This window comes from Engystomops pustulosus, chromosome 2 (genome assembly GCF_040894005.1).
Source record: "Engystomops pustulosus chromosome 2, aEngPut4.maternal, whole genome shotgun sequence".
NCBI classification, from domain to species: Eukaryota; Metazoa; Chordata; class Amphibia; order Anura; family Leptodactylidae; genus Engystomops; species Engystomops pustulosus.
Genome location: NC_092412.1, coordinates 173,384,106 through 173,408,116, shown reverse-complemented (window position 1 = coordinate 173,408,116; position 24,011 = coordinate 173,384,106). Strand labels below are relative to the sequence as shown.

The 24,011-nt window shown below is 45.3% G+C and overlaps 1 protein-coding gene across 5 annotated transcripts in view; it reads left to right on the top strand.

Moving 5' to 3' along the window:
* Positions 1-222: 222 nt before the first annotated feature.
* ATP2B4 (ATPase plasma membrane Ca2+ transporting 4) overlaps positions 223-24,011 on the top strand; it is a 240,537-nt gene continuing 216,748 nt past the window's right edge. For 2 of the 5 annotated variants that reach the window (XM_072137310.1, XM_072137309.1), the window contains exon 1: positions 224-475. The gene's annotated coding sequence lies outside the window, so the exon portion shown is untranslated. Of the gene's footprint in view, positions 476-24,011 lie in introns of all 5 variants that reach the window. The other 3 variants (XM_072137308.1, XM_072137307.1, XM_072137311.1) reach the window with 2 other exon arrangements.

Sequence of the window (24,011 nt, the reverse complement as noted above, 5' to 3'; positions counted from 1 at the left end):
TATCCCCGTTGGCGACAATGTAGCTCAGAAGGCTCGCTGGGCCGCTACTCTGTGCAACATGCAACCTGCTCACCAGGGAGCTCTGCGCACCGCGCCTCTGCAGGACAAACCGCAGGGCCACTACCTCACACACGATGCTCTGCAACAGCTTGCACTTCTCCAAGACTAAAGCCCAAACTAGGAAGGACATTTTTCCCCTCATATCACACAAGAGACTGCCTCGTCGACGCAGCTTCCCGCCCATTCCGCTGCGTAGGCACCGCCCACGGGCTGGGCAGTGCCTGCTTGAGACAGATCTGGATACGGAGCTGCTGACGCCCGATGGGTGAAGAGCTACTGACAGTACTCTACCATCCCCCGGGATTTCCTCTCCCCTAAGGCTAGCAAGCTCCATCCGTGGCCCTGTTTGTCACCCCCTACCCAATAGCGGTGCGGCTCACTGTGCCCACGTCCTCCCGCTGTTGGGGCATATACGGTAAGTGGCAACAGGGCGTGTAGTTCTTTTGCTGTATATCACCCTTGTCTGTTCCTGGCAGAACTCTTCTACACCTCAGGCTGTGCTGCACTGTGTATTGTACCATGATGCTCAGTGCCATAAGGGCAAAACTTGCATGCCTCGTCTTTCCGAAGTTCCATCGCCAGCAGCTCATATTGACACTGAAGAACTGCACTGCATTGGTTAACGTGCAGGCAGGGGCGTGCTGCTCCATGGGCTCCAATATGGGTTCTGCTGTACATTTACTATGCATTCCTCATATACTGCAAAGCTGTGTGCATGACATCATCGTGTGTGTAAGATAGTGTATTTGGAACTTCTGTTTAATTTTCTCCAATCATTCTTTTGCTTCCTTGCAATGTTCTTGGTCACAATTGCAAATGGCAGGAGAGAAATGCCTTGCAGTAATATAGCCCTATCCTTCATGTGTTGTCTTTTGTTGTCTCAAAGGCTTGGGGTTTCCCTGTCACAAGATCTTGTTCCCAGTGGAATACTTGCATCAACTTTCTATGTACAGTAGCTGTGTGCCCAGGGATCTGTTTCTTTCTGGGAAGTGCAGCCAGATACATGTTGCACAGTTGGAGGCTATATGTACACAAATGTGGCTTATTTTCTGCCATGCTGTGAATTGGTACCTGTTTTATGATGGAGCCATTCACTTAAATTGGTGAATGGGGTTCATTAAACAGGCCTGTATGTCCAAACTGCAAAGAAATTGTGCATGATATTGCCAGACAGCAGATGGTCAAAAAGCGTGCATGAGCGCATTTTTATTTGTCCGTGAAGTCCTGTAGAATACGATGGCACTATGGAAATAAAGATGAACTATTGGGGTGGATTCACATTCTCCCGGTTAGTCTGTGAATCACACACTGTGTAGAAACCCTGTTTCATGGACTGACCAGGATTAGAATCCCTGCATCATTCTGCTATATGATGTAAGGAGCTTCTATCTGGAACAGCAGCACTAACAGATTATAACATTTACAGTTCCATGCTGGTGTTTTGTGCCCTTTACATCCTATATCAGTGTGATGCAAAGGCTCTCATCCTGGACACTTTGTTCTGTCCATGAAACGGGGAAACACTGCATGGTCTGTGATTCACAGATCTACCATGGCAGTGTGAATTTACTCTTTTTTTTTGTCTGAATTAGTGTGATTGATCTTATAGCTCAATAAATTGGCAATAGGTGTCTGTTGCAGCATGTAAATTAGGAAGTGAGATGTGGCTGGGTGAGGAGAACGTCATCTGCGAACAATGAGATTTTAAATGTTTTGTCCCTCACCATAATCCCCTTTTATATTTGGATTATTTCTGATGTGGGCAGCAAGGGGCACAACACTCAGGATGTAAAGTAAGAGTGGTGGCAGTTTTGAAGCCAAAATCCGGTGTGGATCATAGTGGTTGAGAACATATCATTGAGAGAACCTGCTCCTACACTTTATTTCACTCCACTCCTGGCTTGGAAATCAAAACCTGCATTTGAAAAACTGAACGTGTTAACACACCCATAAGGGGCAGCCATGACGTGTTCCATTATGTATGGTTATTGGAAGGGAATGAGGTAGCCTCACCTGAGACGTTGGGGAGGAATATAAAATAGCCAAGGCTCATGAAGGGACTACAGCTCATGGCTCAGGACTCATGAAGGGTCTACGGAACCCCAAATGATTTGGGGGCAATCACATGTATCCCTAGCGCTGCATTTCTATGGAAACGCATGTGATTGGTAACCAGAACCCTATGTTGTGCATTAAAACACCTGGTTCTGATTATTGATCGCTTGTTTTTCCATAGAAACGAATATGCAATCGAACCCAAGCTAACCCCCGAACACTAGCGTTGCATTTGTTAACACAGCGCTAGCCGTGACCCCTTTAGGATGTAGCCAGTTTTGTACGTCCTTTTTTTAAATGTTGACCGGTGTCTCTTTCTGTGGTAATAATGTATCCCTGTGATTTTGAGATTGTTTTCCTGTGAGACAGTGTAATTTATATTTGTAATATAATTTCTATGATACAGTAACACCATTTTATGAATCTAACATCCCAAACTTTTCAAATCAGTACAAAAGAAACCCCCAAGAAGTGACACTACTTTGGAAACTATACCCCTCAAAGAATTTATTTGGGGTTCTGGTGAGTGTTATAACCCCCAACATGCTGGTCAAAATGTAATACAAAGTGAATGGTGCAGAGTAAAAATTGCATTGCAATTTATCAAATATGAGATTGTAGTGACAAATGAATTTTTCCCAACTTGTGCCACTGGGGACAAACATATTAAAAATCATTTTGCGAGTTATCCTGGTTAGGGCAATAAGCTACAGGATAGGCACACGGCAGGGCACAGGAGGAAAGGGGTGTAATTTAGGTTTTGGAGCTCCGTTTTCACTAGATTGATGTTGGGGTGCTCCTGAGGTACTAGTACAATAGAAACCCCCAAGAAGTGACCCCATGTTGGAAAGGGCACCCCTCAAAGAATGAATCTAGGTTTATATGAGCCTTTTAACCCCTAAGATGCTGGCTCAAATGTAATACAAAGTAAATGATGCAGAGTAAAACTTGCATTGTTTTCATAAATGTGCCCTTGGAGTGACAAAGGAAATCAGCCCAACTCATGCCACTGGGGCAAACACCCCAAAAAGGTTTCTGCGGCTTATTTCGGGTATGGCAATATCCCATATGTGGCAATAATCTGCAGGATGGAGACATGACAGGGCTCAAAAGGGAATAACTGGCGTAAGGTGAATACACAGTTTTTTTCTTGATTTGGGTATAAGCCAAGTTAGGGTTTTTCAGCACATTTTTTGTGAGAAACTCGGCTTATGCTTGAGTACATACGTTTTTTTTCTATTTGGCATCATGAAGCACACCACAGGGCTTAGAAGGGAAGGTGCGGCAAGTGGCGTGATGTATAAGTTTTGGAAAGTGCTTCAGTGTAAAATCTACCATATTTTTCGGACTATAAGGCGAACCATCAATAAATGCCTCCTAAAACGTCTAGGTTCATATAAAGGCACACTGGATTTTTGTGCGCCTTATAGTCCGAAAAATATGGTACATCTAAAGGTCCAGGGATGTGTGACAAATATGGAAGCACTATTTCATACAAAGTCTTGGTTTTTCTGGGCATGTTCCCAAAGGTAAATGGTGTCCATTTGAATGCTTTTTTAGGAGCCCAGCTTGCTCCCTTTTTGTGTCATTCCTTTCTTGGCAGTTTGGGGAACTTGTGGAAAGGGTACAATACATGTGGCCTCGCTTCCAGAAGTGCTGGAACTCCCTCCCTTCTTGGTCTCCAAAAAGAAAATACTTCCAGGAAAGTTCCCCTCTGGCCTGCACATCAATATAACACGTAAAAATTATATAGTGCTGTCTGAATGATGTCCATGGCCAACTTCTTGTACCACACCCACGATTTCCACATGGCGTTGTAGGACTGAAGAACCTGGTCTGATAAGTCAACCCCTCCTTTGTTACTCCCTTGTAACTTGTTATAATCTAGTTTGCAGTCAGGTTTAGGGGTTTCTGTACTGGTTTCTTGTACTGGGACAGGGGTGCTGGTGTGCCCATGTATTGTTGTTAATACAAGGACCTTTCTCTTATCCTTGTACTTAAAGAGGACCAGTCAGCCTGAATTATGCCCCATTCAAACATAGTCACCTAATCCACTCCCCAAGCCCTTTCTATCTTCAGGAAAAGATTAGGAAAATATACCTTGATTTTCTGACCTCTTACCAAGTAAGAGGTCGGATCCACGGACCTGTGTGCCTGCAGTCGGGTATATTCATAAGGGGCATGCCGGCACTCCTCTATGTATTGCAGCCACCAGCACCCGGGTTCCAGTTCTCATGCTTTTGCGCTGGATGCTGACGATGATTGCATCCAGTGCGCAAGTACTATGTTCGGTTCCATGTTAGTCACTCAGGCTGGCAACATCACTTGTGTTGCCTCATCTGCCTGGCTGCTGGCTGAGAACAGGAACCCGGGGAGTGGGGGGCTGCAATACATAGAGGGCCGGCACGCCCCCTTATGAATATACCTGACCTCGTTTGGTAAGAGGTTAGAAAATGAAGATACATTTTCCTAATCTTTTCCTGAAGACAGGAGTATAAATTTTGCAATAGAAAGGGGCTGGGGAGTGTATTAGGTGACTATATTTGAATGGGGGCATAATTTAGGCTGACACATCCTCTTTAACACAGAGTTGCTGCATAGTGCCCTGCTCTCGTGCCTTCTAATTTTTTGCCCAACTGTATGGACAAGCCGCACAGCTGGCACACAGAAGACAAGTGTGATCATGCAAGGTGATTACACAGGGAATATACAGGACACAGGAGGGAACGGATAGGAATCACAGTGTAATAGTGATTTAGGTGTAACCGTAATGCTCAGCAACTCTCTCCAGCGATACCAAACCAAAATGGTGCCGCTGGATGGAGGAGGTATGAGATAAAACCTTGTTTTTCAACCCGAAAAGGCTGCAATTGGCCAATCGCAGTGATCAGCGGCGGGAACGATCTGATTAGCGTGTGATGCAGTAGGAGGTTCTCCTGCCTCCATTACCCGAGTCCTATTGCGATATCACCATGTCACGTGACATGGGTAACACTCAATGTACCGGGATGGGCTGGTGCCAGTACAGCGCTAAGCACAAATAATGGGAGCCCCCGCCATAATAGTACGGCGCAGAGTGCCAAAGGGTTAAAGTTCCAAACAAAAATGAAAATTTAAAGATCAAAGAACTTATTTGCAACAAGGCTCAGGAGAAGGGCTTCTGATTTACTCTTGTTTACTAAATCAATGATATTTGCAACATTGGACCTTATTTTTTTTGCCAAAAAATTTCTGATTGCTGTTTAGCAGGCTAATAGGCCTATAGCTAGAGCATCCCGAGGGATCTTTACAAGGTTTAGGGACTACTGTGATATAGGAGGTTAGCATCGTTTGTGGAATTGGGTTTTCTTCATGCTCTGCGCCAGCTATATGAAGAGTGCTCACAAGATGCTACTTTTACAGCATTTTACATCACATAAAAAAATGTAAGAAAAAGTGATAAAAAAAAAGCTCGCACAGTCCTCAAAATGTTAGCTAACGAAAACGTCAGCTCATTTTAGCAAAAAAAAAAAAACCTCAAACAGCTCTGGAGACCAAAGTATGAAAAGTTGTTAGCGTCAGAAGATGGCGAAACAAATTTTTTTTGTAAATGTTACATTTTTTTAAATGTATTAAAACATCTGCGTCACGCAGATGTGAAATTGGCAACAAAACCGCAACATTTGAAAAAAATTTTTTTCCAGTTTCCCTGTACATGGCATAGAATAATAAGTAATGAGTCGCTGAGAAGTAAACTTTGTTATGCAGAAAATAAGCCCTCACACAGCTCTGTACACGGGAAAAATGAAAAAAGTTATGGTTTTTTAAAGGTGGAGAGTAAAAAAATTAAGGGGTTAAAAATTACAAACAGGTGTTCGATGCCGTTTTGTACGGACGGGCTTGGTGGTAAGTCCACTGGCACTGGTTGTCTTGGCCAGTCTAAGAGTAACGCTGGGGAAAGTTTGTTTGCAGCTCTTCAGGGTATCTCAAAGTAGCTGATTGTCCACCTTTCCTAGCCGTGAGGGTGAAGTGGAATCCCTAGCAATAGGGAATTCCTTGTGTGTAGCAAATCCAGCAGTGGCTTCAAGGCCTGTTCAAGGCCTGTTGGAGCATAATCCAGGATAAGTCCTGATATAGTTAAAAGGGAGATCTCATAAAGTCCACCTATTTGAGAAGCCTCCTACATGATCTTTTGCTTAAGCTCAAAATCTGTAACATAGCAATTGATATATTGCGGAGGGCCACTGGATTCCGGGCGAAGGTCCCTATGTGCCTTATCCATCTTAAGTGGGGTGTCCACTGGTCTGTCCAGTCTTTCCTTGAACAGTCTTTGTAGGTGATCTTGAACATTCTCTTCTCCGTGTTGTTCAGGAATGCTTCTCACCATATTTTGTCTGCTACCTAATATTGTCAAGATCTTCTTCATGACGTCACAGATGAAAGTTAAAAGGAACCTGTCATCACAGGGCTGTTTTTCAATGGTGACAGATTACAAAGCCTACATCACGAGTTGGTGGGGAAATAGAGGGATAATGTGGAAGGGAGTTTGGGGGGAATGATATTGAGCAGGGGGACGAGCCTATGGTGTATTTAAACTAGCAGGTGGATGTTACCCTTTTGAAAATAGCAACCCCCTGTACATCACTGTGCAAGATGGCAGGGAGCAGTGCATGGAACAGTGATTTTTTTTTCTTTCTGCAACATAACTGACACATGTGGAAATACTTTAAAATGACAACTATTGCTATCGCAATAATTATTTTTGGGTCGTAAAATACTACATCAGCCTTTCTTGGACCAGTTAAATGGTTTGTTCAGTTCCAGTATAAAATATTGTAGTTCGTAGAATTCTAACTTTTTACAATATGCCCCCCTTCACTGATATTATGGTCCTGCTTCCAGTGACATCATTGATAAAATCTCCTGAAGTCTGGCGCATAATGTCATTCTCATGTTAGGTGTTGTTCAGAGGCAGGGAGGGTTTAACTTAAATGTTAAACCCCCAGCCTCCCTGACTTTATACCAATTAAAATCTCACTTCAAAGTAAATTTTTTTAAGACGTCCCCCATGACGGCCACCTGGATGATTACCCCTTGACCTCTGCAGGGATGGGAAGAAGAGAGGTTAAATGTTCCTCCCCCTGCATCCCTCTCCAGTGTTCTTCCTGTCACTACACAGGTCAGGGGGAAGAGAGGATCTGTCTCCTCATTTCCTTCAGGGGGTGGGAGTGGAAGGGGACGCCTAGAGGCGCGGTACCTGATACTAAGATCCTCTCCTCTCCATGCCTCGATCGATCCCCTTCCTGGCTTCTTCCAAGAAGAGGTGCATGGTGCTAATCCTGCAGTCTCTCATCGATCTATGGCGGCATCATGAGTTCCGGTTCCCGACGGTGGAACGCACCATGTGTTCCACAGGCTGCGATGATGACTTCCAGTTTGGCGTGTCGCCGGAAGTGATGGCGGCCTTCAGCCATTAGGCGTTCAGGAGTCGGGAACGAGGAGCTGCAAGTCTAAAAAGCTGGGTAGTGTCTGCTAGAGGTCTCTATGCTTCTACCTTGAATGTTGCAGGATATTTGTTCTATTTGTTTCGCGCGGCGCAGGTCAGTACCCACTCTGTTGTGTTCTATCCTGTACGGTTACCGCTTACACCTCGCCCTCCTCCATCATCTGCAGGTAAATACCAGATACGAAAATGGATCCGTTTCCCCTTCCTCAGACTTCTGTAAGTCTGTAATACTATACATCCCCTTCTTCTATACTATAGTTCTTCTCACTCCTAGGAAAAGAAAGAGGAAGAAAAGAAGAATAAATATAAGCCCGTTCCACGTTTGCGAGTGTGATGCGATGAACTCACATCACACTCGCAGCGCATGCTGCCCGATTCTCCCAACCCAGAGGTCGCACATTTTTCCAGAAGGGTAAAAATACTCCTCTCACCATTTTTGAGGAGTATTTTTACCCGAGGAGGAGTATGAAGATTTCGGTAATACACGACACTCACACAGCGTGCGCGCGCACGACACTCACACAGCAATGTGGTCTGGAGATTTAAAGGGAACCTGTCATCATGCGAGCCATTTTTAGCACTCCCCCAGTCCCCACAGAGCATAGTACTTACACTGCAAAAGTGTTTTTGTATAAAAAATAGGTTTTACAGAAAAAAAGATGTTATATTGTACCTTTCATTAGCATCTGCTGTGTGACTAGGCAGTTGCCTAATGGGAGGGTCTGGAAAGGAGCAGTCCCCCCCACCCTTGGGAAACATGTGATCTTTTCAAATATATGAATAACTCCCCACACTGGGGATTGGCGGTAGAGGAGCAGGGGGTGTCGCTAAGCCCAGTGATGTGTGTTTTCATATATTTGAAAAGGTCACATGGAGAAGCAAATCCCCAAAGGTGGGGGGGGGGGACTGCTCCTTTCGATGCCCCTCCCAAAAGGCAACTGCCTAGTCACACAGCAGATGCTAATGAAAGGTACAATATAACATACGGTATCTTTTTTTTCTGTAAAACCAATTTTTTTTTATACAAAAACACTTTGGCAATGTATGTACTATGCTCTGCGGGGACTGGGGAGTGCTAAAAATGGGTCTCCTGGTGACAGGTTCCCTTTAAGAACAAAGTCAAATCTATGTAGCATTCCTTTCACGGGCAAATTCTTATTTGGCTCAGAACTGGATGTTATCTTAGAAAATGCAGCAAACAAAAAGAAGGGATTCCCAGAACCAAGAAACGAGAAGAAACCTTCCTTTCATGATTCCCAAGAAAAATTTTCCATCTTACCGGGGTAAAGGCAAGCAAGGCAGGTGGAGTTACACCAAAGGGGGTAGAGGTAGGGGATACAGCACCTCCCAAAATGGCCAACCCAATCCTGCCAGGAAACAATGACACCAGGGTGGGGGGAATACTTTTTCTTTTCCCCTCCCAATGGAACCAAAATATAAAGAATACATGGATCCTAGAAGTAGTACAGGAAGGTTACAAAATCGAACTGAACTCTCTCTCCCTCCACAAACATTTGTTACAGCGAAAGTCTCTTCTCCACAACTCCACCTTCTCATGTGGGAAGAAGTGCAATCCTTGTTAAACAAGAATGGGATATCCCCTGTACCATCTCATTAGGTGAGAAGAGGGTTCTATTCTCCCAGCTTCCTAATACAAAAGCCGAATGGATTCTATCAGATGATTGTAAACCTAAAAAATCCTGAACAGACACATCAATTACAAGAAATTCAAGATGGAGTCCCTAAGTTCTACAACACCTTTAATTCCAGAAAATATGCACTTTGCATCATAGACCTGAAAGACGTGTAGTACCACGTCCCAATCCACCTCATCTTTTTAACCCCTTCCCACCGCGGCCCTTTTTCGATTTTGCGTTTTCATTTTTCACTCCCCACATTCAAAAATCTATAACTTTTTTTTATTTTTCCATGTACAGAGCTGTGTGATGGCTTATTTTCTGCGTAACAATTTACTTCAAAATGTTGGTATTTAATATTCCATGCCGTGTACCAGGAAGCGGGAAAAAAATTCCAAATGCAGTGAAATTGGTAAAAAAACGCATTTGTGCCGTATTCTTGTGGGCTTGGATTTTACGGATTTCACTGTGCACCCCAAATGACATGTCTACTTTATTCTTTGGGTCGGTACAATTACAGGGTGTCACGAACCCGACTCACCGGAGTTCACACACGGGGATACCTACTCTATGGAGTCCCAGAATTTACCCTTAAGCTCCGCCACTTCCACAAAATGGCGTCCTTACGCTAAATTTACTCCACAGAATTTCCGCCCCAGCCACACTGCCACCACCCACGAGTTACTTGCTCAAAGCAACTCCAGCAACTGTAAGAGTCCGTCCTGGGATGAGATCCTCCGGCTTGACAAGTGAGGGGTGCACAAGGGTCATCTCTGCACCAGTGTCCCTCAACCCCATTGTGACATTGTCACCCACAGTAACCTCCTGTAGGTTGTCACCAACCACCCGCTTACTCCCACCCACAAACAAAACAGATGGTGAAGACAATGTTGGTTTGGTCAAAGGGGTGGTCTTCCTCTTCTCAGGGCATGTAATGCTGATGTGCCCCGATCTGTTGCAAACAAAACACCTGCGTTGGTCTCCCGCTGGCTTAAATGATGAAGAAGGGGATGCCCCAGAAGCTTTGTGGGAAACTGTAGAAGAGTTAACAGGGGGCTTACCCCCCTTCCATCCTGCAGCTGCAGGTTTCCGTGCCTTGGGCACTCTGCTGGCAGCAAACACATCTGCCAGCTGGGCAGCCTTTTCCAACGATTTTGGCTCCCGTTCTCGTATGAACTGTCGCACCTCCGCTGTACAGGTGTGAATAAATTGGTCCATGGCGATCAGGTCATCCATCTCCTCTAGAGTGGTCACACCCCATCCTCTGGACCATTGTTTCACCAGGTTTAGCAGTTTCCTGGCAAACTCGGCATAGCTATCCGTATCTGTCCGCCTGACAGTACGGAAACGCTCCCTGTATACCTCTGGAGTGAGGTTAAAACGCTGTATCAGAGCCCTTTTGAAAGCCTCATAATCGTGCTCCACAGAGGCAGGTAAGGCTACAAACGCCTCCAGTGCTTTGCCTTTAAGTCCAGGGGTAAGGTATCGGGCCCATTCAGCAGGCGGCAGTTGAAATTGCCTGCAGACCCTCTCAAATCCTTGCAAAAAGACATCCAGGTCCCCATCATTCTCCAGGACAGGAAAACGATCCAGGCGGGGCCTAAAAGAAACACTGTCCACGGACTCACTCTGTGATGATGGTGAAGCTCTTTGCTGTTGTTGGAGCTGTATCTGGGCCATCTGCAGCTCATGCTCCCGCTCTGCTTGGCGTTCAGCAAACTCACGTCTACGTTCCTCAGTCACCCTCTCTGCTCGGGCAGCTTCCAGCGCTGTTTGGCGTTCAGCAAATTCACGCTCTGCTTTGCGCTGCTGGGCTGCTTCTCGGGCAGCTTCTCGGGCTGCCTGTCTCTCCCGTTCTTGCATCAACAGCTGTATCCTAAGACTAGGATCACAGTCACCGATCTGCTGGAGAATTAGAGAAAAAGAAGTGTCCATACCGCTGGCGCTGCCATGCCCAGCCGGTTGCGAGACATCTCCTATCGGTTCCTCTGAGGCTGGAGGTCCCTGGTCCGGTTCCGCAGAAGGATGGGACTGCACATCAAACTCCACCAGCGTTTGAATTATCTCCGCCTTGTTCTGGCCCGTTGTTATTAGCCCTCTCTCCGCACAGAGAGTCAGCAGATCAGCCTTGGATCTGTTTCTGTATACCTCTGCCATCTTAGCAGTGGTCTCAAGTTAGCAAACAAAAGATAGAAAAGAGGGGGAGGGGAACTGTTTTGTACGTATGTATATTGACTGACAAGTTTTGAGTGCACTGAGTCTCTTGCTTGTGGACTGTAGTATTAGGAATACTCCAGCCCTTAAGTGAAAGGGTTAATTGCTTAAACCAAACACTTAAAGCCTTAACAGTGTAATAAAAAATTATACACTATCCCACCGCTATGCCACCAATCTGTCACGAACCCGACTCACCGGAGTTCACACACGGGGATACCTACTCTATGGAGTCCCAGAATTTACCCTTAAGCTCCGCCCACTTCCACAAAATGGCGTCCTTACGCTAAATTTACTCCACAGAATTTCCGCCCCAGCCACACTGCCACCACCCACGAGTTACTTGCTCAAAGAAGGCCGTAGGCACCTCAACCACACAGACAATGCACCCTGATGATAACTCAGCACATGCACTCACTACTTACACGATATTACAATTATAAATTCACACAGAACATGCAATCGCTTACTACATGGACTATGCTAATAATGACCTCTGGTAACGTGATTCCCTTTAGAGACTCAGATTCTTTAAGGCTACAAGCAGAGGCTTATTAAAAAGTTTTAATTTACATAAAAATGCAGTACACTCAAAGAATTCAATTGTCAGATAAAATAAAAAAAAGGATTAAAACAATACACATACAATACTTACAAACAGTTATGGAAGAAGAGGAAACAAAAAATTCTTGCTAGTGAAATAGGAAGAAATTCTTTGGCCCGAGGACAGGGCATAAGCATCGATCCAGCCTCCTATTGTCATAGAGTCACCCAGACTGAACACTACTATGTGGCTGCTTCATTAATTTAAGCCCAGGTGATTTTTAACCCCCACCCCTGGCTGTGATGTCACTGTGAGGGGGATTTTTCTATCCCCCTCCCATCAGTGAGCTACTTTTTGGGTCTGGGTTTTTATCAGAACCCCATAACTTTTGATTGGGAGATGGCACAGTTGTGCCATGGCTTCCAACCAAACGGGCATGTTATTCCCATTAACCCCATACCAAACTCGGGGTGTCTTAGCCTAATATCAGGGGTGTTCTGCTATTGGCTGCCTTCCATTGCAGCTAATGTTCTGATTTTCAGACCAGGAGTGTGTCTAGACCCCATAACTGTCCTGTGTAACTTGGGACCTATAATTATGAATTATGTCCCAGTTATGGGCAGCTATGATATTCCCCTTTGTCTGAATTTGGAGGGAAAAACATGCAGTCTGTGGCTTCTTTTCATCCCCCACTAACTAGACTACTCTGGCCGAGAGGTGTTAATTTTACCACTTAGGAAGACCATGCTACTCTGATCAAGCATAGACTCCCTGGGGTTTTATAACCACCCTGCCAGGCTCACCTTCCTGGCTGATCTTAAACAAATGGAGCCTAATGATTTATAACAGGCAGAATGAAACACAAAGAAAGAAAAAATATATATATATATACAACAAACAAACTGTGGAGGAGTAATATTATTATCACACAGGGATACCAAATTTGTATAGGTTTTATAATGTTTTCATGCATTTAAAAAAAATAAAACCTCCTGTACAAAATTTTTTGGGGGGATTTTGCCATCTTCTGGCGCTAATAACTTTTTCATACTTATCATTTTTAGGACTGTTCGACCTTTTGACCACTTTTTATAGAATTAAATTTTTTTTTTTTTAAATGGCAAAAAAGTGCCATTTTCGACTTTGGGCACGATTTTCCGTTACGGGGTTAAACGCAGTGAAAAACCGTTTTCATATTTTGATAGATCGGGCATTTTCGGACGCGGCAATACCTAATGTGTTTATGATTTTTACTGTTTATTTATATCAATTCTAGGGAAAGGGGGGTGATTTTAATTTTTAGGGTTTTTTTATTATAATTTTTTTAATTTTTTTTTTGGTTTTACTATTTTTCAGACTCCCTAGGGTACTTTAACCCTAGGGTGTCTGTACGATCCTATCATATACTGCCATACTACAGTATGGCAGTATATGGGGATTTTACTACTCATACATTACAATGTGCTGACAGCACATTGTAATGAATGGGTTAACCCGAAGTAGCTTTGGGTCCCCGATGACGATGTCCTTGTACTGTCCATTCAGGTATTTGTACATTGTAATGAGGTCTCCCCTCACATTTCGTAATCGGTCATTGTGTTCTAGTCCCCCATTCCCCTAATAATGGTTGCTCTCCTCTGCACCTGTTCTAGTTCTACATTGTCCTTCTTATACATTGGTGCCCAAAACTATACAGAATATTCCATGTGTGGTCTGACCAGTGATTTTTATGGGTAAATCTATGTCCTTTTATCTTGATAGTCTATTCTACTCTTGATACACCCCATAATTGTATTTGCTTCAGCAACAGCTGCTTGGCTCTGGTCTGTAAAAATAATTTTGCCATCCACCAATACCACTGAAAAACCCCACCTCTGCTTATACACAAGTCTGTAAAAAATAAATGTGCCTACTTACCTTCCAGCGCCCACGATGCTTGGCACGGCTCCCCGATTCTACAATCCCAGCAGCTCCTTCTCTCTGCTGTAACAACCGGCAGAGCTGTGGCCATGCGCTCTACCGGCCGTTGCACACTATGATCCGGCGGTGTTGTCCCTGATTACGTCATAGTGTTTGGCCACCAGAGTGTATGGCCCCAGGCATGTATACAATGCAAAGAGAACTACAATCTGCAGGCAGATAAGATTTATCCGGGGAGGAGATCTGATATTGTGTGTGTAGCTGACATAGCAAGAGCTGGAGAGTGTCATTGTGTGCGATAGGCATCTCATGGAGCTCATGATCTCTGATCTGTTTCATCTCTATTTCTATGTGTCAGATACTAGTTCAGAAGGTAAATAAAAGTGTATATAAACCTGTATGTACCCTGATACATTGTCATAGAACTAGATGGATCATAATGTGTCTGCTTAGATTCCAGAGTGTGGGCGGGGTCTCTCTTACACTGACCATCACTGAGTAATAGCAGCTAAAACGGCAATAAAACTGAGTAAAATTGTTACAAATTATCTTTGTGTTAACATTACTAGGGGATCGAAATTTGGGAATGTTTTTTTTCATGTGCAAAACCCATTAATTACGTTACGCAACTTTGTATAAACCTCCCTACAAGGTCTAACGGGATTAGCTCTGGGATCGCCGGGCATTTTTTGGCACATCAGTCACAATCCAGTTGAGACAAGTTCGGTGCAACTGGCCACAACCAGTTTTATTAGCTTCTTTAAAGCACAAAAAATTAACAAACTAAAACAATACAGAAATAAAATCCTACACCGTCTGACCATTAACTATATAATTCAGTAGTTTCCTCACTACCAAGAAACTGAACCTACTGTACAGTGTTCCAACCACAACATACAGTAATTGGCAACTCACATAAGGTTTTCCCAGGAGCAGAGAGAGCCTTCTCTTGTGCACTTTCTGACTTTTAAAAGCAATACCTTGGAGCTGCTAATGATTAGCCATAATCTCCTCAATCACCTGGAGTGGCTGAGCGGAGTAGGGACCAAGCCCAACTCTCCAAACTGTAGCAGTAGGTCCTCCAGACCAGGTTTTGTCTTCCTAGAAAGTGTAGGACAGAAACCTAGGGGAAACATCTATATCATTTAACACTTTTCCCTGGTCACAAAAGTCATTAATAAAAATATTAAAAAGTGGCCCCAATACTGACCTCTGTGGCACTCCAGTGGTAACTTCAACCCAATCTGAGAATGTGCTGTTAATGAAGACCCTCTCACCATGCCAATGGCTTACCCAAATACAAAGATTTTTCCCCCAGTCCCCGGATCGCTTTTTCATCCTTTCATGGAGCCCCTTCCAGTAATTGGTAAACCCAATCATCAACATGCTGAACCTGAACATCGGCAAACACACTGTTTGGGTATGCACAGTCTTTCTGATAGATTGCCCTGTCTTTCCTAAAAGCTGCATCATTGGCCTCTTAGAATTTTAAGGGCGGCCCTGTAGTTCCTTTGCTCAGCAGCGCCTTTATCAAATGCTGGCACACAATAAATTCCCACCTATGTATTGTGATCAGAGGTCGCACTAACATTTTTCCAGAAGGGTAAAAATACTCCTCTCACCATTTTTGAGGAGTATTTTTACCCGAGGAGGAGTATGAAAATTTCGGTAATACACCGCCCACACTACACTGCACACACAGAACACTACACTACACTCCACTCACACACAGAACACTACACTACACTCCACTCACACACAGAACACTACACTACACTACACTCCACTCACACACAGAACACTACACTACACTCCACTCACACACAGAACACTCCACTCCACTCACACACAGAACACTCCACTCACACACAGAACACTACACTGCACTCCACTCACACACAGAACACTACACTCCACTCCACTCACACACAGAACACTACACTACACTCCACTCACACACAGAACACTACACTACACTCCACTCACACACAGAACACTCCACTCCACTCACTCACACACAGAACACTACACTCCACTCCACTCACACACAGAACACTACACTCCACTCCACTCACACACAGAACACTACACTCCACTCCACTCACACACAGAACACTCCACTCCACTCACACACAGAACACTACACTCCACTCACACACAGAACACTCCACTCCACTCCACTCACACACAGAACACTCTACTCCACTCCACTCACACACAGAACACTCCACTCCACTCCACTCACACACAGAACACTACACTCCACTCCACTCACACACAGAACACTACACTCCACTCCACTCACACACAGAACACTCCACTCCACTCACACACAGAACACTACACTCCACTCCACTCACACACAGAACACTCCACTCCACTCACTCACACACAGAACACTACACTACACTCCACTCCACTCACACACAGAACACTACACTCCACTCACACACAGAACACTACACTCCACTCCACTCACACACAGAACTCTCCACTCCACTCACACACAGAACACTACACTCCACTCCACTCACACACAGAACACTCCACTCCACTCACACACAGAACACTACACTCCACTCACTCACACACAGAACACTACACTCCACTCCACTCACACACAGAACACTCCACTCCACTCCACTCACACACAGAACACTCCACTCCACTCCACTCACACACAGAACACTCCACTCCACTCCACTCACACACAGAACACTACACTCCACTCCACTCACACACAGAACACTCCACTCCACTCACACACAGAACACTCCTCTCCACTCACACACACAGAACACTCCACTCCACTCCACTCACACACAGAACACTCCACTCCACTCCACTCACACACAGAACACTCCACACCACTCCACTCACACACAGAACACTCCACACCACTCCACTCACACACAGAACACTCCACTCCACTCCCACACAGAACACTACACTCCACTCCACTCACACACAGAACACTACACTCCACTCCACTCACACACACAGAACATTACACTCCACTCCACTCACACACACAGAACACTACACTCCACTCACACACAGAACACTACACTCCACTCCACTCACTCACACACAGAACACTACACTCCACTCCACTCACTCACACACAGAACACTACACTCCACTCCACTCACTCACACACAGAACACTACACTCCACTCCACTCCACTCACACACAGAACACTACACTCCACTCCACTCACACACACAGAACATTACACTCCACTCCACTCACACACAGAACACTCCACTCCACTCCCACACAGAACACTACACTCCACTCCACTCACACACACAGAACATTACACTCCACTCCACTCACACACACAGAACACTACACTCCACTCACACACAGAACACTACACTCCACTCCACTCACTCACACACAGAACACTACACTCCACTCCACTCACTCACACACAGAACACTACACTCCACTCACTCACACACAGAACACTACACTCCACTCACTCACACACAGAACACTACACTCCACTCACTCACACACAGAACACTACACTACACTCCACTCCACTCACACACAGAACACTACACTCCACTCCACTCACACACAGAACACTCCACTCCACTCACACACACAGAACACTCCACTCCACTCCACTCACACACAGAACACTCCACTCCACTCCACTCACACACAGAACACTCCACTCCACTCACACACAGAACACTCCACTCCTCTCCACTCACACACACAGAACACTCCACTCCACTCCACTCACACACAGAACACTCCACTCACACACAGAACACTCCACTCCACTCCACTCCACTCACACACAGAACACTCCACTCCACTCACACACAGAACACTCCACTCCACTCACACACAGAACACTCCACTCCACTCACACACAGAACACTCCACTCCACTCCACTCACACACAGAACACTCCACACCACTCCACTCACACACAGAACACTCCACACCACTCCACTCACACACAGAACACTCCACACCACTCCACTCACACACAGAACACTCCACACCACTCCACTCACACACAGAACACTCCACACCACTCCACTCACACACAGAACACTCCACACCACTCCACTCACACACAGAACACTCCACTCCACTCACACACAGAACACTCCACACCACTCACACACAGAACACTCCACTCCACTCACACACAGAACACTCCACTTCACTCCACTCACACACAGAACACCCCACTCCACTCCACTCACACACAGAACACTCCACTCCACTTCACTCCACTCACACACAGAACACTCCACTCCACTCACACACAGAACACTCCACTCCACTCACACACAGAACACTCCACACCACTCCACTCACACACAGAACACTCCACACCACTCCACTCACACACAGAACACTCCACACCACTCCACTCACACACAGAACACTCCACACCACTCCACTCACACACAGAACACTCCACACCACTCCACTCACACACAGAACACTCCACACCAGTCCACTCACACACAGAACACTCCACACCACTCCACTCACACACAGAACACTCCACACCACTCCACTCACACACAGAACACTCCACACCACTCCACTCACACACAGAACACTCCACTCCACTCACACACAGAACACTCCACTCCACTCACACACAGAACACTCCACTTCACTCCACTCACACACAGAACACTCCACTTCACTCCACTCACACACAGAACACTCCACTCCACTCACACACAGAACACTCCACTCCACTCACACACAGAACACTCCACTCCACTCACACACAGAACACTCCACTCCACTCCACTCACACACAGAACACTCCACACCACTCCACTCACACACAGAACACTCCACACCACTCCACTCACACACAGAACACTCCACACCACTCACACACAGAACACTCCACTCCACTCACACACAGAACACTCCACTTCACTCCACTCACACACAGAACACTCCACTCCACTCCACTCACACACAGAACACTCCACTCCACTTCACTCCACTCACACACAGAACACTACACTCCACTCCACTCACACACAGAACACTACACTCCACTCCACTCACACACAGAACACTACACTCCACTCCACTCACACACAGAACACTCCACTCCACTCACACACAGAACACTCCACTCCACTTCACTCCACTCACACACAGAACACTCCACTCCACTTCACTCCACTCACACACAGAACACTCCACTTCACTCCACTCACACACAGAACACTACACTGCACTCCACTCACACACAGAACACTACACTGCACTCCACTCACACACAGAACACTACACTGCACTCCACTCACACACAGAACACTACACTGCACTCCACTACACTGCACACACTCACCCGGCCTTGCTCTTAAGTCCCGTCGGGATCTGCGGGCAGGTAGAGATGGAGCAGGACAGGGAGCAGCAGCCCCGCTGTCCACAGGTCTCCCGGGGCCTGCACTCTCGCTCCGGAGCGCTGATGACACGGATCACTGTGTCACGTGTCCCGCTGAGCGGCCCCGCTCAGCCTGCGCGCTACAGGGAATAATTGCCAAGCGTAACTTTACACATGGCAATTATTTTGGGGGGTAATGGCGCCTCATCACGCGTCTATGACGCGTGGTGAGGCGTTAATGCGACCTCTGGTTGTGATACTACTGGCCATTGTATCTGATTTTTACTCTCAATTTTTTTTGTCTCAATCAAGTGTGTATCTCATGGGGGAATATTGCCAAATATCCTAGTACCTGTTTGAAAACGTTTTCTTGTTACGATTTGTCATTTATTATTTTAATGTAGCATATCAAAAACTCAATGCAAATGCCCGGTGTTTTGGGTCACAATCTGTCCAGAGATGCATGTCCAGAGATTGTAAGGCTTATTCGCACTTCAGCTTTTTTTCTTTTTCCCCCTCTTTATTCTATTATGCTGTGATTTCCAAGGATACCATATTGAGCCTGTTTATTCTGTGTAAAAGTATCAATGCAAGTCAGTTTTTTTTTTTGTCTGCAAAATCTCTCACAATTGTCAATTGTGCTGATTTTGTATCCATCCCACAAAATTTTTATTTTCAGATAACTTTCTCCAGATTTATTAACAAAATGTGCAGACATTTGACATTTGAAATTTTTTTTTTAAAAGTTGCACATTTGGGCACAAATCTGCTCCGCTCCCTCAGTGGCATAGGAAAAACAACTAGAGATGACTTGTTGATTTTTGTGGTTTGGTTTGGCATGCATGATCTGGACATATTGACGGCTGAACAGCCAATCTAGCAACTGGGGATACAAACATTGGGTCTACTCATCTCTATAAGCAACAAGTTGCGCAAAATTTGCTACTTTTCTGTAACACTTTAACTTAATAGTCGCATATCCACTGCAGACCTTAGGACCTCATATGCCACATTTATCAACTTGGCTTAAAAAGGACCTGTCACCTCTAAAAACTGCACTAAAGTAAGAAGCTCCTAGTGTTACACTGCTAGCATTATCGGAAACGCTAGTAGAGTAACACGGCGGTATCTGCTGTTTCCCTTCTTTAAATGGAACCTGTCATCAGAAATTGACCTAATAAACCACTAACAGTATGTTGTCAAGCAGCTGAACCTTCTAGAACAGTGGTTCTCAACCTGTGGGTCGGGACCCCAGCGGGGGTCGAACGGCCAAAACCGGGGGTCGCCTAAAGCCATCGGAGCCACAATTTTACTGTGTTTTTACGGTGAGTTGCATGGTTTGGGGTCACCACAGCATGAGGAACTGTATTGCGGGGTCACAGCATTAGAAAGGTTGAGAACCACTGTTCTAGAACATGTTTCTTTCATGACCCTGTGTGGTGGCATCATCCAGAAAATCAACTTTGAAGTGAAATGTCAATTGGTTGTATAACATCAAGGAGTCAGATTTTAACACTGAAGTCAAGCTCTCTCTTCCTCAGAAAGCCCCCTTCACTGTAACTGCATCCAGACACATTCCTAAACAGATCTCCTGAAGTCCGATGCATGATGTCAATCACAGAGGAGGAGGTGTTCAGAGCTCCCCACCTTGATTTCAGTGTTAAACTCTCCTCCTTCTTGACTTTTTATAACCAATCTACATCTCACTTGATTTTCTCAAGTTGATTTTCGGGATGATGTCAACACACTGGGCCATGAAAGAAATAAAAACTAGGTGTTGCGCTGCATGTCAATATACTAGTAGCGGTTTATTAGGCCAATTTCTGATGACTGATTCCCTTAATATGTATATTAATAAACATTTTGGCTTTTTTTTTTCTTTGTTAGTGTTTTCTTTCAAAAAATATTGGCCATGCAAACATATTTGGAGAATATCCAATCTTTTTGCATTTGTTGGAGGGATACTCCAACAGATGTCGTTGGGTACACATAAAGAAAACTGAATTTATGATATTTGTTTTGTTGTTTTTTTTCACTGATGATGCTGGGGAAGCAGGTGTTTTGTAGTAAATAGCATAATAAGTTTTTTTTTTTCTATATTGTGGACATAAAAAAACCTGTATTTCACATTTGTATAGAATCTAACTAAAAAGGGTCAGTGTGCTGTCACAAAAATGATGTCCAAACAAGCCTCTTGCAATTCAAAGGGTTTGCAAATTTCCTGAGCAGGGATCAATCATGTTACTTTTAAATGCCTGTACTATTCTCGATCTAAGGATTTATGCCAGGGGTAAACATTATTTATTATTCCAAGGACTGCATACCACTCAACTTTAAGAGGCCGTACCAGTAACCAAGCAACCTAGATACTCCAGCAACCACAGTACAGCACAAAATGCCACCACAGAAATTATAAATGCCACAGTACAGCAATAAATACTACTTCAGAAACCAAATACAGCAGATAATAATATTGGAGACACCGGAGCAGATAAAGATAATAAGAGACCCATCCCCCTCCCCAGAGCAGATAAAAATTCATAAATAAATCCTTTCCTTTCCTTGCTCCTCTTCTGCACCTTGCACTACACTGTAGCTTCTTCTCTCCGTTCAGCTCTGTGCGCCCTGTTGGTTGTATGTGTCAGCATCCAGACCCTGAGCAGAGAGTGGACCCGGAAGCAGTACACTGCAACTGAACTTACCATTCCTGGGGCCAAGCTGCTTTGAGTCCTGACGCCAGCACCTTCAACCTACCTCAGAAGTCTGGAAACAGATTGGAGTAGGATGAGAAGACCCAGGAGCAGATAGGACTTCTCACCTGTACTTGCCGCTAACTAGCCTGCTTTGAGTCCTGACGCCAGCACCTTCAACCTACCTCAGAAGTCTGGAAACAGATTGGAGTAGGATGAGAAGACCCAGGAACAGATAGGACTTCTCACCTGTACTTGCCGCTAACTAGCCTTATGCACCAATGAGTATTTCCATTTGTTATGGAAGCGCTCATTGGACTTTGACTGTCCTCATTGTGTGGGTTGCAACTTGAGGCTTGACAAGCCCTCACTCCTATTGTTTCATATGACTGTTCTTACATTGTAATATCTTATTTTATTTGTATACCGTATATACTCGTGTATAAGCCGAGTTTTTCAGCACAAAAAATGTGCTGAAAAACGTCCCTTCGGTTTATACACGAGCCATATAAATACTTAAAAAATAATAAATGTATATACTCACCCTCCGGTGGCCCCAATGTCCGCGCTGCTTGTCTTCAGGCTTCCGCGCCCGTCTTCTTTCTTCTGCCGGGCACCGCCATTGTTCTTCTCCCGGGCGGCGCCTAGTATGACGTCAGCAGCGGCACATACTAGGCGCCGGCCGAGAGAGAGAGCAATGGCGGCGCCCGGCAGAAGAAAGAAGAGGGGCGCGGAAGCCTGAAGACGAGCCGCGCGGACATCGGGGGAGCAGCGCTGCACATCGGGGCCACCGGATGGTGAGTATATACGTTTATTATTTTTTTTTAATGCTGGGGCAAGCTGTATACTACTGGGGGGCAGTGCTGCATACTACTGGGGGGCAGTGCTGCATACTACTGGGGGGCAGTGCTGCATACTTCTGGGGGCAGGCTGGGCTGGCTGTATACTACTGGGGGCTAGCTGTATACTATAGGGGGCTGGTTGGCTATATACTGTGGGGGGGGATCTGTGACCAATGCATTTCCCACCCTCGGCTTATACTCGAGTCAATAAGTTTTTCCAGTTTTTGGTGGTAAAATTAGGGGTCTCGGCTTATACTTGGGTCGACTTATACTCGAGTATATACGGTATGTTTCCCAGAATCTGTAAAGCGCTATGGAATATGATGGCTCTATATAAAGATTATTATTATTGAAATGTGGTCAGTCGGCAGCACGTTGTGCACTCCTGTTTTAGATCAGAGGAAAAAGGCACTGTGAAGAAAGACATTGGGGCACATTTACTAAGGGTCCGCAGCCCCAAATCCGTCGGGTTTTTCCTGAATATTTCCGCTATGCGCTGTAATTCACGGGATTGTGGCGCACGCGATCGATTTTTGCCGCAATCGCGCTGACTTTCGCGCGACAGAAATCGGGGGGCGTGGCCACCGGACAACCGGAAGGATTCGGAAAAACCGCAGAATTTAAAAAGCCATTTGTGTCGCAAGATCAAGCACTCACATACACCAGAAAAAAGCAGGTGAACTTCGGCGGACCTCGGCGCAGCAGCGACACCTGGTGAATATCGGCGCACGGACCTTAGTGAATCCCGGCAGAACCCGAACCCGGGTAAGTAAATGTGCCCCATTCTCTCATGCTAGAGTGAGTGTCGGTGACCATTTTGGTGATTGTGGAGTCGGAATTAGGAAAATTAAAGAGTCGGGAGTTGGAAGTATGGCTTAACGACTCCATAGCCCTGTTCCCAAGAACATATGGTCGAGCACATTGGGCTTGTAATTAATAGTGTTAGTTCTAAATACTTGTGAGTGTGCTGTCTGTAGTTTTGATCCCCCTGAAATCCACGTGAAGATGTATAAGCGGATGAGTCTCACTGAGCTGTTTTGCTGATAGGATATAACCATCCAAAGCTGTGTTAATTCTGGTGATCCTAATTATATTTGTGCGGATGACTGATACACGACCAGTGATCCCACTGATATTTACATTAACAATGAAGAGTTTATGTTTTCTA